This window comes from Castor canadensis, chromosome 6 (assembly GCF_047511655.1).
Source record: "Castor canadensis chromosome 6, mCasCan1.hap1v2, whole genome shotgun sequence".
In the NCBI taxonomy this organism is placed as follows: domain Eukaryota; kingdom Metazoa; phylum Chordata; class Mammalia; order Rodentia; family Castoridae; genus Castor; species Castor canadensis.
The window spans coordinates 35,086,015-35,099,822 of record NC_133391.1 but is presented as its reverse complement, the minus strand read 5'-3'; the positions used below and the strand labels follow the sequence as shown (position 1 = coordinate 35,099,822).

The 13,808-nt window shown below is 42.8% G+C and overlaps 1 protein-coding gene across 1 annotated transcript in view; it reads left to right on the top strand.

The window, feature by feature from the left end:
• Window positions 1–10,904: 10,904 nt before the first annotated feature.
• The window catches only part of Rimklb (ribosomal modification protein rimK like family member B), a 49,554-nt gene continuing 46,650 nt past the window's right edge, over window positions 10,905–13,808 (top strand). The window contains exon 1 of the mRNA XM_074076111.1: window positions 10,905–11,034. The gene's annotated coding sequence lies outside the window, so the exon portion shown is untranslated. The remainder of the gene's footprint in view (window positions 11,035–13,808) is intronic.

Genomic DNA, 13,808 nt, shown 5'->3' with positions numbered 1-13,808 from the left:
GCAAATTTGCCTCGCCCAGAATTTACCCTTGTTCCATTTGCTTCCCAGTGAGGGGGCAGAGGCTAGAAAACAGATGTTGATTCTAGTCTGGGGAGAGTCAGGGAAAGAAAAGGGTGGGGGGCAGCAGGACATGAGGAAGAAACAGAAAAGCAGCTGCAGAGCAGACTAAGGGAGGCATAGAATACAGAGCCTAGAGCAATGGTCATGTTTTCCATGAAGTTCAGACAGATGGGAAACTGAACTCAGGCCAGTCATTTGGCAGAGAGACCAATGACCTCAGTGTGCTGGCCTAGCTAGAGACTATAGTTTAGGAAAACCTCCCCAGGCAGTAGGAGGGGGTGCTCTCCTGGGGTCACAGGGAGAAATCTGAAGTAGGGCAGTGGAAATAGAACAGAATGTTCAGAGCAGGGCTCAAGGATAGGTAGGCAGGGAGCAGCACCTTTGGAGGAAGGGAGTGGAAGCCAGGCAGAAACTAGCAGAAGAGCAGAAACAACCATATCTTGCTGGGCTTCAGAAACTTTCAAGAATTTGTGCTTAGTATGGTGGTGCCTCCTGTAAAGCCAGCATTCAGGAGGTTGATGTAGGCAGATCACAAGTTCCTAGCCAGCTTGGACTACATAGAGAGTCCCTGTCTCTCCAACTTGCCCTCCACCCCCCCAAGAAAAAGAAAAAGGAAAAAAGCAATCTAGTTTGTTTTAAGGTAACTATCTTAATTAATTTCTTCATGGTGGCCATTTTTTTTCTGGTACAGTTTTCCTTTTTTTTTTTCTTTTTCAATACCTAAACTCTGCTTTCCAGACTTGGACACCATCAGGTTTATTTTTCTCGTGGTGAACTGGTCAGCTCTGTTCAATTGCAACATCAATTTATCATTTAATTACATCAACTCAAAATCAACCCCAATGGCCAGAAATGAGCACATGCCATCCAAAGATAAAAGCATAGAATTTTCTTTTTCTTTTTGAAACTTTAAAATCCCACATTGCTTATTGCAAAAGTGAATGCTGATCCTCATGATGGGTCTATCTGTAGGATTTCTGGTAGTGAGCACCAGCACCATGGGCGTCAAATTTTGGATTTGCCGTGAAGAGGGCAGGCCACTAGCAGAGTCTTGTCACACTGGATGAGGGGGTGTTTGGAAGCCTTGGGAGCCTCATCCATGTATTTCTGGTCACAGGCCACCAGGGCTTGGGAGATGGACTGACAGATAGCCAAGTGTGGGCCAAATGACCACCACCCTTCCCAGGGATGCGGATGTCCAGGCCTGCAAACCGCTCCTTGCCCAGAGGCAGAACAGGCTCCAGAAACTTGTGTTGCAGCGTGCACAGCTCCAGCATTGCCAGGAACCCAGGTTCACCTCCTTGAGACCTTTCCCCTGTGCAGTGGGACACATGAACATCATGATTTCAAAATCCTTGCCATGCAGTACCACAATTGGAAAACCTTGTTTATTTATTTATTTTATTATTATTACTATTTCTGGTGGCCCTGGAGTTTGAACTCAGGGCCTCATGCTTGCTATGCTTTTACCACTTGAATCACTCTGCCAGCCCTTTTTTGTGATGGGTATTTTCAAGATAGGGTCTCTTGAACTATTTCCCCAGGGTAGCTTCAAACTACGATCCTCCTGATCTCTGCCCCCTAAGTAGCTAGAATTTCAGGCATGAACCACCTGCTGGAAAAAAAGAATTTTAAAAAGATTTTCCAACCAGGTGCTTTGGCTCACACCTATAATCCTAGCTACTTGGGAGGCTGAGATCAGATGGATCTGAGGTTCAGTCATCCTGGGCAAATATTTGGTGAGACCCCCATCTCCAAAATAACCAGAGAAAAATGGACTTGAGGTGTGGCTCAATCTATAGAGAGCTTGCTCTGCAAACATGAAGCCCTGAGTTCAAACCTCAGTCCCACTAATACAAAACAAAAAATTATTTTTTCAGACTGGTCTTGCTTTATAGCCCAGTCTGGCTGGGAACTTATGATCCTCTTCCCTCGGCCTCCCCAGTACTGGGATTACAGGTGCTTGCCACAGCAGTGATTTAAGCCTATGATTTTCTGAGGTTCTCTCTGACTGTGGAGAAGAACTCGTTGGCCACCAGTCCCTTGTTCCTTCCCACATAGGGTAGGTCTGAGGGTGGAGAACACATTTGCCAGCAAAAGGAAAACCCTGTATGAAACTGACTGGCAAAGGTAATTGATGTTTGAGTTACCCAGAACATTTTTTTTTTTTAAAGTTCCTTGGAAGACAGATAAAATGCAAAGAAAAAAGAAGAGAGGTAGAGATAGGAGACAGCAAGCTGGCTTTATTCATCTGTTTATTGGCCCATAAAGAATACACCCATTACTGAGGGCCACTGGGCAAATGTACAGAAATGCTATTACAGTCAAATCCAACTAAATTAAATCCAGGGGCTAAACACAAAAAAAATTCCCATAAAAGGAAAGAAAAGATGGAGGAGGGTTATATGAGGTAGGGAGAGGGGAGGGAGAGGGGGTGGTGTGTAGAGCACTTTAGCAATAAGGGCCAAATGCAAAAGATGGAGTTAGAGGCCAGAGACATATGTCCTTAGAAAACTTGGGCTGGGAAAACTTGGGTTTGTCCCTCAAAATTCAGTTTGTCTTCTCCTTCAAGCCTTTCCTGGTCCCCCCCACCACACTTAAGAAGAGTTAATCATTCTCTCTACTGAGTGACTGGTTTGTTTATTTTTATAATCTCATCATCATTATTAAACTCTTTTACATATCTTTAATCTCTGTTAGGCTGAGTTCCTTTCATGGCAGAGGCTAAGTCTTACTCATTACTAGATGACAGAATGGTTGGACAAGAGAGCTCAGAATTTGGTCAACTGAATTGAGTTGAGATGAAGACTTGAATCAGTCACTCCCCATTTTTGAGAATAAACATTCAAAAGCTTAGTCAAAAATTGGGCTTGGAGGAGTGGCTCAAGTGGTAGAGCGCCTGCCTACCAAGTGTGAGGCCCTGAGTTCAAACCCCCATACTGCCACAAAAAAAAAAAAAAAAAGTTTAGTCAAATGAAAGAGGATAAAGCATTAGGGAAGTAAACCATTACAGGGAGTCCAGCAAGTGGAACAGGTAGCCAATGTTTTGAAGTGATACGAAGGGAAAAGAACAAAAAGAAATAGGCCACCCAAGGCAGAGAAATTGGGCAACAGCTGTTCTAGAAACAAAGGAATTTTGGAAGTCAGATTGTAAAATCATTATATTCTAAACGTATATAATTTAGCCAGATATGGTGGTGCGTGACTGCAATCCCAGCATTCTGGAGGCAGGAGGATTTTGAGTTTGAGACCGGCCTGGGCTACATAATGAGACCCTGCCTCTAAATAAATAGGTAAACAAATAACTAATATGAAATACTATAAATTAGCTATTATAATATAGCAGCTTCTTTTTTTTTTTTTTGGTGGGACTGGGGTTTGAATTCACAGCTTCAGGTCTGCAAAGCAGGCACTCTACCACTTGAGCCATTCTTCCAGTTCTACATATTAACTATTATAAAACTAGTTACTAATAGTAGTTAACGTTGGGTGTTTTGTTTTTATGGTGCTAGGGCCTTACACATGTTGGGCAAGTATTTTCTGACAAGCTATTCTCCCACTCCCGGTAATAGCTACTGTCTATGAAGCATTAAGCATATGCTCCAGCCAGACACCAGTGGCTCACGCCTGTAATCCCAGCTATTCAGGAGGCTGAGGTCAGGAGAATTGAGATATGAAGCCAGCCTTGGTAAATCGTTTGCTAGATCCTATCTTGAAACACAAGCCACGCACAAGTGGCTCATCTGTAATCTAACTATTCAGTAGGCAGAGATAAGGAGGATCACAGTTTAAAGCCAGTTCTAGGCAAATAGTTCTCAAGACCCTATTTTGAAAAAAAAAAAAAAATCACAAAAAAAGGGATGGTGGAGTGGCTCAAGGGGTAAGAGCACCTGCCTAGCAAGTGTGAGGTCCTGAGTTCAAACCCTGGTACCACCAAAAACAAACAAAGAAAACTTTAAATAAAGGAAATACCCAACACAAAACAGGGCTGGCAGAGTGGCTTGACCGATAGAGCACCTGAATTGCAAGCATGAGGCCCAAAGCCCCTGTACCACCAAAGGAAAAAAAAAGTTATACTAGCTAAAAGCTAAGTATGATTATGCTGCATAAATTATAGATTTTTTTTCACATTAGTGCACTCATAAAAGCAAGGAGAAAAGGAAGGAAAGATAAAAAAAGAAGGAAGAGAGAGTAAGAAGGAAAAAAGAAAGAATGGAAGAGAGTTTAATTTGGAGCAGAGCTTAAGTTGTATCTTGGAATGCCTCCCAGGTGACTATAGGTAATTAAAATCACTTTATTCATTCAACAAACATGGAGAACTTTCTATATCCCAGCCATGCTGCTATAAGTATTTGGAATATAGCAGAAATAAAATACATTTTGTCTTTCTTTTTTTTTTTTATTTTTCTTTATTATTGTTATGCTGGGGGTACATTGTGACATTCACCAAAGTTCTTTCAATATATCAAATACATAATCATTGAATCCCCCCCCATTCTCCCCCATTCCTTGAATTTTCTAAGGAAAGCTATGAAAATTCTTTTCTTTTTTTTTTTGCTACTGGGGCTTGGTCTCAGGTCCTATATCTTTTGCCACTCTACTATCCCTTTTTTTGTGATGAGTTTTTTTTTTTTTTTTGAGATACGGTCTTTAGAGCTATTTGCCCCGGCTGGCTTCGAACTGCAATCTTCCTGTTCTCTGCCTCCTGAACAGCCAGGATTATAGTTGTCAGGCACCCAAGGAGATATCTTTCCACTTGAAGATCCTTTTCAAGCTGGGCAGTATGGCTTACACCTATAATCCTAGCTATCTAAGAAGCAGAGATTGGAAGGATTACAGCTGGTGGCCAACCTAGGTGAAAAGTTTCACGAGATCCCATCTTAACCAATTAAAGAAAAAAAAAAAAAAGCTGGGCATAGTGGCGTACACCTGTCATCCCACCATGGGATGACAAGATGAACAGGAGAATGTGATCCAGGCTGGCCTGGATATAAACATGAGACTCTATTTGAAAAATAACTAAAAAGAAAAAGGGCTGGGGGAGTGGCTCAAGTGGTAGAGTGCCTGCCTAGAAAGTGTGAGGCTCTGAATTCAAACTCTAGTACCACCAAAAACAAAACAAATGACTCCCTTAAATGGCTAGTGGGTGCTAGTTGGCTGAGGGCAGGCTTCTGGCAGTGGTCTCAGTCTCTCACGCAGCTATGATTTGAGGAGAGCACTCCAAGGAGACAATGAAGTGAGCTGGCTTTCTCAAGGCTCAGCTTCAGAAGTTCTATTGGCCAAAATAAGTCACAAGGTCACTTTCAAGCAAAGGCGAGAAGTATACCAAAAACGGGCCCACCAGAGGGCCTCTGAAATTAAGCCAGACCTTTCCAACAGATGAGGGCTAAGTGCCAAACAAGCAGCATTTGTGTTTTGCCCTTGTGCTGAAACGTAACTCACCCCTTTCACAATTCTAAGAAAAGCTGTTTCACAAGGAACTCTTTGTTGCTCAATGGCACAGACACATTTGTCTCGTTTTCTTTAACGTTAGGCCCTGTTCACCAGATCCTGCTTCTTGAAATGTCCCCTTCCCTTGGCATTGGTGACATAACATGCCTTGTTTTTTCTAGTGTGATTTTACATTCCTTTTTATTTTTTCATCTGCTTACTCTTAAATGTTGGTAATTTTCAAGGTTCTGGCTCCAGCCACCTCTTCCCTTCCCTCTCCTCTCCTCTCCTCTCCTCCCCTTCTTACCCCACCCCTTCTTACCTCTTCCCTCCCCTCCTATTTCCTTTTTCTTTCTCTTCCCTTCCCTTCCCTTCTCCCCTTCCCCTTCCTTCCCTTTCTGGTGCTGGGACCTGAACTGCAGGCCTTGTACACACTAAGCATACACTCCATCACTGAGCAGCATCCCCAGCCCTCTGCCTCTGTTTTTCATGTACTGAGTCCAGCCATCCCCATGGCCTCACTTCCCTTCCTTGGCTTATGCATCCAGATCTGTACCTCAGTCTAATCTATTTCTATCTCCTCAGTTCTAGATCTGAATATGCTGTAGTACATCCTTACAGAGAGTGGAACTGAAGCAGAAAAGGGGGAAGCTAAAGAAACATTCTCTAGGCTGAGCCTCCAGGGGTGCTACCAAGAGACTCTGTTGCCCACATCCTCTGAGGCCACCTTCCAAATTAGGATGTCACCACTTGGGCTCTGCTATAATCCACACCAAGAAAATGGGTCCTCATTTCCTGCCTCTCTTCTCACTTAGCTTCATTTTTGGTTCAAGTCTCATGTTGATACCAGACAGCAGGATCTTCCAGCATAAAAACAATGGCAATGAGATCAAGCCACATGTTACTAACAAGACAGGGAAGGCTCCTTCACTGAGCCCTGTGGAGCAGAGGGCTGTGAATAGGCTGCTCACTTGAACAAAGGAAGTAGCTGGCTTTTTTCTTTCTTTCTTTTCTTTCTTTCTTTCTTTCTCTCTCTCTCTCTCTCTCTCTCTCCCTCTCTTTTGATAGGGCACTAAAATTTGGTAATTGTCCCTTAGTCATGGGCAGTTTTAAAAAATCTCTTCTTCCTCCTTCCTCCTCCTCTTCTTCTTCCTCTTTCTCCTTCCTCTTCTTCTTCTTCCTCCTCTCCTCCTCCTCCTTTCTCATTTTTCCTTTTTCTTCTTTTCTGAGTTTTTGAGACAGGGTCTGGCTACATGTATCTCAGTCTAGCCTGGACCCGGGATCCTTTTGCCTCAGCCCCCGGGGAGCTATGATAGCAGGCACTAGCCCGTGCCTGGCAAAAGGTGGTCTTCTTCTTGTGCACAAACATCGTGGCCATGTACTTGTGTATTAACTTTGCTCAGGAGCTATTGAGTTCTGTTAATAGCATCATCTTGCATAAGCGTCACGAGATAAGGCTGAGGGACCTTCAGTGCTTGAGTTGACGAGAAGCATGAGGGCGGGGTAGAAGAAACATATCTGCTCCCATGGGCCAAGTTCACCCTGTATTATCATCTTACACAAAACATTTCACACATGATCATCATTTATATATGCAGAGCTGAGTAGCGTTTGACTCAGATACTGAGGTGGCAAAGGGAACAGACACAATATGAACACAGAGATGCCAAGTCTTCTCTCCCATTTTACGTATGTATTTATTTATTTGTTTGTTTATATTTATGGTATGGGGGCTTGACTGCAGGGTCTCACACTTGCTGAGTTAGGCGCTCTATCACTTGAGCCACTCTACTAGTCCTTTTTTGTGTTGGGTACTTTTGAAATAGGGTCTTGAAACTATTTGCCCAGGCTGGCTTTGAACTTCAATCCTCCTGATCTCTGCCTCCCAAATTGCTAGGATTACAGGTATGAGCCACCAGTGCCCAGCTTTTTCTCCCATTTTAGACATCCATCAGATGTGTAGAGGTTTTAGTAAAGAGTCAAATTTTTTTGTTGTTGTTTTGTTTTTGAAACAAGGTCTCACTGTGAAACCTAGGTTGGCCTAGAACTCGTGATCCAACTACCTCAATCCCTCAAGTGCTGGAATTACAAGCACATGCCAGCATGTCTGGCTCAACAGTCAATGTTCTTAGTAAATGGAACCTAGGTAAATGGTATTGTAACTCCCATGTCAGAGGTGTTCTCTCCAGTTGCCTGGTGGGAATCTAGTAATGTATTTGACTGTGTGACCTCTAGAATTAGTGATTTTTAAGTTAACTAAAGACAAGTGAAGCTAGAGGACTTATTCATTTTTTTCCCCTTCAGCAACAATTCCTTCTTGTGTTTGTCATTTGTATGGCCACCTCAAAATTTACTGGTTTTAGCTTGATTTACTCATAAGGGGCTCTTAGCCTGCAAACATTCCAGCCTTGTGGCCTAATATGGTGTTTTATGACAAAGCTGTTGGAAGTGTGCTTTTAATGGGTAACAGGTTAAGGTCCCAGAATTTGTCCTTTCCTGTTTCCGTGTATGCTGTTGCTAGGACCTAAATCACATTCAAGCTATAAGAATAGTTTTTAAGACTTCCACCATCTGTAATAGAAGAAGGAGCATAAGAAAGAAGTTTGAATCGATATTGAGCACACTAAGTCATAGGATCTCAGTATTGTCTAAAACCTAGTTGTTGCCTTCTTTCAGAGCCCACCCACCCTGACTCTCAGCTGAGGCTACACTGCCACTACCCAGTTGACATCCATGTGCATTACCCTCAGTATGCTCCACTTCTCTTTCCCTCATTTTGAGTCCCATCACTCACCCACCCTTTGTCACCAAAATCGATCTTCAAATCCATCCATTCTTCTTTTTGGTGGTACTTGGATTTGAACTCAGGGCTACACACTTGCTAGGCAGGTGCTCTATCACTTGAGCCATGCTCCAGTCATTCTTGCTATTTTTTCTATCATTTTACATCAATCATTGCCTTAGTTCTTTTGTGTTATTTTTGACTGTCCTAAATTGCTTATTAGTTATGAATTGTACAAACATTACTTATATTAGTGGTAACTGGATCTGAAGAGTATTGCAGCTTCTCCAAGCTGCACAGAGAATGCACCAATAGTGTGGTGGAATTTGTGACCTTTTCCAAGGTTTTGGCTCTGGCATCTGCAGACATCAGCCCAAGCATCTCCCTGTGCTTGTGGACTGGTTTGATCATCCACTGGGTGTCAAGATTTCTTCTGATAGTGGGTTGGCGATGTGCCTCAGTGGTAGAGCATTTGCCTAGCATGTGCCAGTCCGAGTTTGATCCCTAGCACTGCACAAAAAAAAAATGGTTTCTTCCGATAGCCTTATGAAATGTATCAATGAGAATAATCTCAAAGAATTTGGATGTGGATTTTTTTTTTTTTTTTTTTGCAGTACTGGAGCTTGAACTCAGGGCATACATCTTGAAGCCACTCCACCAGCCCTTTTTTGTGAAGGGTTTTTTCAAGATGGGATCTCACAAACTATTTGCCAGGGTTGGCTTCCAACCTTGATCCTCCTGATCTCTGCCTCCTGAGTCACTAGGATTATAGGCTTAAACCACTGCCTCTCAGTAGAAATTCAGGATGCTGAGAGTCCTGCAGGAGCACCTGCTTTACTCCTTTTAAGCTTCAGGCAGATTTTAAATGGTTAACAGCAGGATAGACAGGCTTGTCTTAAACTGCATCCTTAAAAACTGGGTGTTTTCTGCTACTATGGTGCACACAAATGCCGAATATGAGATAACCTTGCTTGGCCTTGTATTCCAGTCTGTGTGCTTTATTTGGGTGGGTGGAGCAGGGAGACCAGCAAAGCTGAGAGCTGGAGGTACCACCAGCAGGGAACTATCAGAAGAAGTACATTGCATTGGACTGCTTCTTCCTCCACAGCTCCTGGAGGTACTTGTGTGCACACATGCACCTGCAACCTCAGTGCAGAGCAGCCCAGGGACATGTTCCACAAATTTCTGTTGGACAAATGAACAGAGCTAGGCTGGGGCACTGAGGAGACAGGTGGCTGAGGCAGGTATGTGTCCTCAAGGGCCCAGCCTGCAAGGAGCTGGCAGTGACATCACAGGCAGTTGCCACCACTGCCTTCAAGTGCTAACGCCTTAGCAGAGCAGTGATTCTCCACCTCATTCCTAATGCAAAGCAGAGAGAGATTACTACAATCTCTTTAGCACTGATCAGATTAAGTCACTTCCTGGATTAAAACCCACAGAGACTCTTCACTACCTTAGGATATGGACGGAATCCCTTAACATCCTCTCCACAATATTTGTAATGTCTTTGTCTCACATCAGTGCTCTAGCCTACCCACCCCAAAACCTTTCATTTTGCAGTTCTTTGAAAGGTCCAATTCCCTCTTGCTCATGACCCATTTCCCATGCTACATTCTAGTTGGAATACCTCCAACTTGTATGAGGTCCTTAACTTCCCACAAGCTTTCCTTTCATCAGGTTAATTTCTTTCCCTTTTTCTTTTGTTTTTGGTGGTACTGAGGTTTGAACTTGGGGCCTCACACTTGATAGGCATGTTGAGCCACTCCACCAGCTCTCCTTTTTCTTATTTTAAGTTAAATTTAATTTAATATTTATTAATCATTTATCTATTCATTTTTGTGGTGTTGGGGATTGAACTCCAGGCCTTGTGCATGCTAGGAACACTGAACCACGTCTCTGACCAATGGCTAATTCTACTTATCCTTTATAACTCCATTTGAGTTATAGTCTCCTGATTATTTTTCTGAACGTCTTGGCTACAACATTGACCTACTATGAATAGATGCTTTACTTATCATTGTATGCCCCAAACTGGGCACAAGGAGTCCTGTGCATCAAAAGATATATTGAGAGTTGGGCGTGGTGGCACACACCGGAAATCCCAGCACTTGAAAAGGTAAGTCAAGAGAATCACAAGTTCAAGGCCAGCCTGGGCTACATAACATGTGACAGCCTGTGCTATATAGCAGAGACTGTCTATAAACAACAACAACAACAACACACACACACACACACACACAAAGATCTGTTGAATAAATATGGTGTAATAAGAAATACAATTTGTTTTTATGCCTACTTCCTGGTAGGAGCTAAAATCTTTAGCTAAAATCTTTAGCTAAAATCTTTAGCTCCTAAAATCACTGGAATTTCCATAGTGCTAGGAGTGTCTTGTTATTTACGACAAGCTCCTATCTTGCATAATGATCATACCTGGATTTATGCTAATGAGATGATTTAGGGTATGGCCCTAGAAGGCCTCAGGATGGGGCTGCACTCCAGAAAGGCCAAGTGATTAGGTTGGAACTTTCAGTTCCACCCACTGACCTCCAGGAAGCTGGGAGGGGCTGGAGACAGATAGAACACTATAAAAGCTTTGGAACAAATGAAGCTTGGTAAACTGTGTCTTTGCTCCAGGACATTGGTGTGCGTCAACTCCACATCTACCAGGATCAAAGCTCCTGCACTCAGGACTTGGTGGGGCCGTGCCCTGTCTACTTCTCCATCTGGTTAATCATTTTTTTATAACATTCTCTAATAAACTGGTGAGTAAAGTGTTTTGTTTTGTTTTGTTTTGTTTGGCAGTGCTGAGGTTTGAACTCAGGGCTTCATGCTTGCTGGGCAGGCACTCTACCACTTGAGCCACTCTGCCAGCCAAAGTAAAGTGTTTTCTTGAGTTCTGTGATCCATTCTAGCAAATTATTGAGAAAGGGGGCTGTGGGAGTCTCAACTGATAACTGATCAGTCAGAAGCACTGGAGGCCTGAACTTGGTTGGCATCTGAAGAGGGCAATCTTGTGGGACTGAACCCTCAACTTGCAGGATCTGACATTAAGTCTGGGTAGTGTCGGTATTGAATTGAACTATGGAACATTAAGCTAGTGTCAGAATTGTTTGATGTGAGGGAAAACACCTGCACAACTGGTATCAAAGTGTTCTGTGTGAGCTGGGCACAGTCATATGCCTGTAGCCCCCAGCTACTCGGGAGGCTGAATGAGGCAGGAAGACCTCCCGAGCCTAGGAGTTCGAGACCAGCTTAGGCTACACAGAAAGACCCCATCTCTTAAAGATTGTTCTATGTGAGCTTATTCAGAAATAGTGTGTTTCTCAGAATTAAATAAACACAAAATTTTGAGTGTAGAGGGGAAAGGCTGTATTTCCTAAAAGTGGTCAGGAGAGGGCAACATAACTTCTCCAGTTAAATGTTGGGTTCTCCATTCTTAGGAACTATTGTTGAGCTCTTTTTCCCTTTGACTGGTGGTCTGGTAGTGGGGCTGTATTGCTTGTTTTGTTTTTTGTGGTACTGGGGTACTTGTGCTTGCTAGGCAGGCTCTATATTTGGGCAACATCCCAGCGGCCAGTTGACATAATGAATGTAGTTCACACAGCAAGAATTTTGAGCTGTGCCTGGCGGTGGGAGCGTCCTGGTGACTAAGACCTGTGCATCATTTATGGTCTGGTTTTCTTAATACTAAGCCCTTCATGAAGTACTGGTATTTAAAAAAGATATTAGTCATAGCTCCTGCATTCAAGGCGTCAAGAACTTGGTGGGGAAGGAATGAGTGATTTTGTTTTGCTTTTTAAAAATCTTCCCTGACATGAAACAGGGGATATCAATAAAACTAGAGCACCTATTTGTAAACTTAATTTCCATCTGTATGTCTTTAATATATCAATTGAAACATTTTACCCATTTTAAAAATTGAGGTTTTTTTTTTTATTGTTTTGAGAGTTCTTTGCATATTTTGGATAATAAACCTTTTTCAGGTATGTCATTATAAATATTTCTCCCCAGTTTGTGGTTTGTCTTTTCAGTGTTTCTCTCTCTCTCTTTTTGACAATACTGAGGTTTGAACTCAGGGCCTTGTGCTTTTTAGGCTGTTGCTCCACTTGAGCCATGCCACCAGCCCATGTCTTCTCGGTCTCTTGACTTTGTTTGTAAAGTAGGCATCTATGACTTTCAGTTTTTTTTTCTGTATGGGATTTGAACTCAGGGCCTTGTGCTTGCTAGTCATGGATTCCTACCACTTGAGCCCCACCTCGATTATTTCTTTCACAGGTAATGCCTTTGGTGTTGCATCTAAGAAGGCATCACAATATACAAGATCATGTACAGATTTTCTCCTGTTACTTACAAAGAGTGTTACGGTTTGCTTTTCTTTCTTTTGAGATGAAGTCTCACTGTTTACCCAGACTGGTCTTGAGCTATTGCCAGGCTGGTGAGAGACATTGCTACCTCAGCCTCCTGAGTGTTGGAATTACAGGTGGGTGCCATTGTGAGTTTTATAGTTTTGAGGTTTACATTTAGCTATATGATCCAATCCAGTGTGTGTCAGTGGTGGTGCTGCTGGGTTCAAATCTAGGACCTATGAGTACTTAAATACATTCTCCTAGCCCAATGATGCCTTTAGAGTGAATTTCTGTGAAAAGTTTAACGTATGTGTCTAGACTTTTTTTGGTGAGGTGGGGGAATACAGCATGTGGGTGTCCAGTTGTTCCAGCACCATTTCTTAAAGACTATCTTTCCGCTCCACCCCCTTCCCCCCCTACCCCCACCGTGTATTGCCTTTACTCCTTCATTAAAGAGCTGGTTGACTAGAACAGATCATTTTGGTTGGACTGGGGTTTGAACTCAGGGCTTCACAATTGCTGGGCAGGAGCTCTGTCACTTGAGCCATGCCTCCAGTCCCCAGAGTAGATCTTAAATGTAACTAGGTAAGGTAATACATGTGCTAACTAACTGATTCTGATAATCATTTCACAATATATATGTAATGTATACATAATATATATGTATAGTATACATATATTAAATGATTACATTATACACCTTATATTTATATAGTTTTATTTGTAAATCACATCTCAGTATGCTTGGAATATATCAATCAACCATATGTATATGGGTGTATTTTTTTTTTGGCACTGGGGTTCGAACTCAGGGCTTCACGTTTGCTACGCAGGTCCTCTACCACTTGAGCCACTCTGCCAGCCCTTTTATTGTGTTGGATATTTGTAAGGTAGTTTCTCACAAACTATTTGCCAGGGCTGTCTTTGAACTGCATCCTTCTAATCTCTGCCTCCCAAGTAGCTAGGGTTAAAAGTATGAGCCACTGGCACTGGGTGATGGGGGTCTATTTTTGGGCTTTCTGTTCTCCCTACTCCTCTCTCTCCGGGGCTAAGGATTGTACCCAGGGCTTTGCGAATGCCAGGCAAGCACTCTATCACTGAGCTATATCTTCCTCCCCCAACACACTTTTTTAAAAATGAAAACCAATTCCAGTAGAAGTGGAGACCACAGAGAGAAGGTATATTTTATT